The sequence below is a fragment of the Pinus tabuliformis genome, chromosome 5_2 (genome assembly GCF_031772625.1).
Source record: "Pinus tabuliformis cultivar Carrire ecotype Pingquan chromosome 5_2, CPIR1, whole genome shotgun sequence".
NCBI classification, from domain to species: domain Eukaryota; kingdom Viridiplantae; phylum Streptophyta; class Pinopsida; order Pinales; family Pinaceae; genus Pinus; species Pinus tabuliformis.
In genome coordinates this window covers 756,820,689-756,826,092 of record NC_142306.1, presented here as the reverse complement: position 1 = coordinate 756,826,092, position 5,404 = coordinate 756,820,689, and the positions used below count along the sequence as shown (strand labels likewise).

General features: G+C 37.7%; 1 pseudogene; it reads left to right on the top strand.

The window, feature by feature from the left end:
• Positions 1-3,468: 3,468 nt before the first annotated feature.
• LOC149161474 (L-type lectin-domain containing receptor kinase IV.2 pseudogene) lies at positions 3,469-4,568 on the top strand (annotated as a pseudogene).
• The last annotated feature ends 836 nt before the right edge of the window (positions 4,569-5,404 follow it).

Sequence of the window (5,404 nt, the reverse complement as noted above, 5' to 3'; positions counted from 1 at the left end):
AACCAAGAAAACAAGCAGAGAGGGGCTAGAAAACTCTCCTACGAGGAATCCTAAGAATAGGCCTCCACCTAGGCTATCAAGGGAATTTGGAAAAACCATCTCTGCCCTTGAGTATTATAGGGAATTGAGAGACTACAATCCTCACTTGAGAGTTGTTCCTCCACCTCCTAATGCTCAACCGAAGGATGGATCTACTCGTTCCTTTCTGATAGTAGCACCAAGTTTACATCTCTCGTTCTCTCATTACGTCGTTGCAACTGCTTTTTAGTTGTGTGGGGACATATCACTATCACCCCTTCCTTCTCATCCATGGTGGTTCTATCCTAAGTGGTGGTGGGTATGTTGTGTATCAGGACACTTCCTGTTGGTTGACATCTCTGTTCCTCAACTGTCAATGTAGCCCATTCTCTATTTAATTTTGTTTTTTTTTCCTTATGGATTTATCCAAGGTAGGATGGTTATGCTATCGTTCTTTCCTACTCAATTAATTTGAAAGACCAGTCCATTTAAAGAACACCTGCTAGCCTTCAATGGTTGTTATGAAACAAGTCAAACTTCCTTTAAATCCCAAGCAACCTCCTCCCTCTAATTCTAGAATCTTTGTCTCAACTCTGAGACTTATTTAATTTTAATCAAAATGTATGAAATATTTACAATGAAGGAGAATTAGTGAGAACCATCCAAAACCAAGTCAAACTTCCCATAAATCTGAAGAAAAGAGTGGAACCATCCAAGGAAATAAGTTAGATTTGAATCAAAATGTATGAAATATTTACAATGAAGGAGAATTAGTGAGAACCATCCAAAAATAAGTGAAACTTCCTTTAAATCCCAAGCAAAGAGTGAGAACTATCCAGGGAAAGAAGTTAGTCAAAAGTCAGTCTCAACTTGAAGGCAAGAGTGAGATTATCAATACCATGTTAGTGCTACATTATATAATCATTTAAGAGTGCCATATAAATTACTATTCTAAAGAGATTAGCATGTCTTTTTAGAGAAAGGATAACAACTATTCTACCCCACAACATGAGCTAAGTTCAATTAAACAAATTCAAATTAATATTAACTTAAACATGTATATATCTGCCAAGAAAATATTTAATATTATTAAGGAATAATTAATAAAGTTAAATAATTAAAACGATTACTGTGAAATATATTTTTTGCTGAGCTAACAAACTAGCTTAGATCCATCTTAACTTGGGATCTACCAATCTCTTAACATGCAAACCTCTTTTGGAGTTAAAAGAGACTTCATTTGGAGCTAGGTATATCAAGAGTTAAGATGGATCTAGGCTAGTTTATACACTTGGTGTTTTTTCTTTGGATAAAATTAACCCCACAATTTTTTTAGCTTTGATACCAATTTGCATCATTTATATATGTGAAATATGTATTAATTTTCACTTGGATAAAATTTACTTCACATGAAAACATTTTAGTTGTAATATCAATTTACATAATTTATATATCTGAAATACTTATTAATTTTTATTTAGATAAATTTTACTTCACACAAAAGCATTTTAACTATCATATCATTTTACTTGATCTTATAACTATGATGTCCATTTACATAATTTTTGCACAACACTTTAGTTTTGTATGTATTCCAATTTCATGCAACATTTTACATTTAATAAAAGTTGACCTATGTTTATTCAATTTCAGCAAATAATCTTATATGTTTTTTACATCATAGATAAAATGTAATCTAATATTTGTTGTGTAATTCTCTAAAACCTAAGTGGAATGAGAAATGAGGTGTGGGAAAGTTTTATAGTTGAGTGAGTTTGTTGTCCCATTATAAAAGCTCACAAAACATTAAAAAGAAAAATTCAGTATTATAAATTACAAACTATATAGTTTAATTTTTTTTGAAGATAAAACGTATTTTAATTTAAGATTTTGATATCTATTTTTTTTTTTTGGCTAAACTAACCTTTTTTTGTTTTCTTGAATTTTATCCATATTTTATATCTTTTGTGATCTAATATTATTATATTTATCTATTTTTTTTTTAATTTAATTGAATCAACCTATTCAATAATTTTTTATTTCACTATTATAAATTACATAGTTTAATTTTTTTTTTAAATAAAACATATTTTAATTTAAGATTTTGATACCTATTCTCTTTGGCTAAACTACATATTTTTTTTGTTTTCCTGAATTTTATCCCTATTTTACATTTTTGTGATCTAATATTATTATATTTATCTATTTTTTTTTTAATTAATTGATTCAACCTATTCAATAAATTTTTTTTTCTTTAAATTTTTTATTGACCATATCTCATGATAGGGCATCTTAAGACGAATTTTTTAATTTTTTTAACTTTTGCACAGCATTGTGTCTATTCACGTGACTATGGTTGTTTGAATAGAAAGCATTGGGTCTGGGTTCTTTGAATGTTATTTTGTTGGGATATGTTTTTTCAAAGCACGTGCACGTGATGGGTTGAAGATAGTAGTTGTCTATAACGCGACTTTTTGAAAGCCTTTCCGGTGGGTTTTTCTGGTCGAAATCCGGCAGGAATTTATTGGAATCGCAAGTTTGATAGCTAGTTTCTGCACAATGAAAGCGTCCCAGGGGTTTTCCAGGGTGTTGAATCCAAATATGTAGTTAAAAAACCATTTTAACTGCAACAAATCAAGATTTAACCTGAATTTCTTCCGCTGGATTCCGTCACCAGAATCTTCAAAAATTCGCATTATAGACAACTCCTTGAAGATATCCTAATGTGATTATAATGACGTTATCAAGTAAAAATGGTAAAGTGCTAATAATTCATATATTTGTTAATTAATATATTTCGTCGTGACTTGTGTTGGGACTTTCTCCAAAGTCTTGAGACCATTCAACTTTGAATATAGCTGTTGAATGTTATTTCGTTGGGATATATTTTTCTCAAAGTGTGTGGTGCTCTTTGTCGTCGCTCGTTGATGTCTCATCTAGGAATATGCTTGTCCTTTGCTTTGATACCTCCTTGTCCTTTGATTGAGTGTTTCTTCTCACACAATTGTGTGGTCGAGTTTCTCGCCAAGTTGCCAATGGTGGGTGCGTAATATATTCGGGCTGCACCAATGAACTTGAGATAAATACATAAAACCGTTTGTGCATATAGCGTGATCATAATCTATGTAATGAAACATAGGAAATTAATAGATGGATTCTTGGAGAAGAAATGGTGTCTCTCCTGGGTTTCTAGCACTCCGTGTCAGCAGTGTCACTTTGATGGCCTTCCTCTCCCTTGTCATACCAGTTTTTCCTATGACTTTTGTTTTTGACCGATTCAATAGAACCAACTTGATATTGGAGGCGGATGCTTCACTCATGCACTCCCAATCCGTTCTTGCTCTCACAAATCACACGTGTTTTATGCTTGGCCGGGCGCTGTATTCAATCCCTGTTCTAATGAAAAGCAACGGCACACTTTCCTCCTTTAGCACTACCTTTGTTTTCAGCATGGTCCTGCCCCAATCTAATGCAGGTGGGAATGGAATGGCTTTCATCCTCATGCCCTACACATCTCCCATGGGCGCTGCACCAGCTGAGTATCTGGGCTTGCTTAATGATACCAGCAACGACCAACCATCCAATCACTTGTTCGTTGTGGAGTTAGACACGATCAAGAGTGTGGAATTCTATGATCCCAACGACAACCATGTGGGCGTGGACATCAACAATCCCATTTCAATGAACATGAAAGTTGAAACCTGCTGGCTATTGGAAAGGGGAGGATTTCCAACCATTGAGCCTCAAGAGCGGACGTAACATACAGGCCTGGATCGATTACGATCATCTTCAAAGCAGGCTCAACGTTAGCATAGTGTTGGCCGGCTTGCCTAGGCCACAGAAGCCCCTCATCTCTGAGAAAATCGATCTATACAGTGTTCTAGAAAAGGAAATGTTCGTTGGCTTTTCAGCGGCTGCAGGGAACAATTACGTCAAAGACCATTACGTTCTTGCATGGAGTTTCAGCACGGAAGGCATGACACCCCACCTCAATATTTCACATCTTCCTTCGTTTCATGCTAACATGAACTACAAGCGTCAGAAATGGGGATTTATAGCCGGCGTGACAGTGGCTGCTCTAATTATCATTTTTCTGGTGGTTGCGGTTGTGTTTTTCCAAAGAAGAAAATATCAAAGAATGGGAGCAGTGCTGGCCCCATAGATTTACTTACAAAGACCTAAACATCGCCACGAAAGGATTTAGGGACAAACACATTTTGGGCGAGGGGGGATTCGACAGGGTTTACAGGGGTGTTCTCCCTGACAGCGGCCACGAAGTCACAGTGAAACGCATAACAAATGAGTTCACGGAGGGAATGAAGAGTTTCGTGGCAGAGATATCGACCATGGGGCACATGCAGCATCGGAACTTGGCACAGCTCCTGGGTTGGTGCAGGAGGAAGAAGCAGCTATTCATAGTTTACGACTACATGCCCAACGGCAGACTTGATAAACTCATATTTGGAAACCCACCGGTGGTCCTGCCGTGGCCTCGGCGATACGCGATACTGAAGGGCGTAGCCGCGGGCTTGCTGTATCTCAACGAATAGTGGGAGAAGAGGGTCATCCACAGAGACATCAAGTCTAGCAATGTGCTGCTGGATTCTGAGCTCAACGGGCAGCTGGGAGGCTTTGGCCTCGCTTGGCTATATGATCATAGCAAGAATTCGGGGACGAGTCGCGTTATGGAAACACTGGGGTATATGGCGCTGGAGCTCATACAGACCGGTAAGGCCACGACCAGGTCGGACATGTTCAGCTTCGGGGCTCTGCTGTTGGAAGTGGCGTGCGGGAGGAAGCCCGTGGACCTATCCACGGACAATAGACGAGTGTCTCTGGTGGGTTGGGTGTCCGAGCTGCACTCAGAGGGAAGGTAGCTCCATGCGGCAGATTCAAAACTGAGAAATGAATACGACATGGGCGAGATCGAAAAGGTATTGAAACTGGGTCTGTTTTGCTCTGATCCCAACGCGAAAAGAAGGCTAGGGATACGACAGGTGTGTCAAATACTGGTAGGTGAAGCTCCTTTCCTTGACATCCACGCTGCTTCAATTAACGTGAATGTTATCAGTCTGTCAATTGTAGGTGTTAATGGGGATGCCGATTCAACTGAACCAGAGGACAGGCTTCTGGATGAAACTCCGAGTGGAAGCCGGTCAAACTGGCTCAATTCAACCTAGTTAAGCTCTTCATCTTCATTCAACATCGTTCAATATTCAGCATAATAAATTTGTGTATTCTAAATGCTATACGTTTTTGTATACTACGTTTCTCCACATCTTTAATGTTGAAATATAATTCCAACTGCAGTGTTTATTTCAAAAAATTGCCTGTTTCTTTTCTTTCTTGCGATGCGATCTGATCGCAGATCGCAAATCGCATTTAT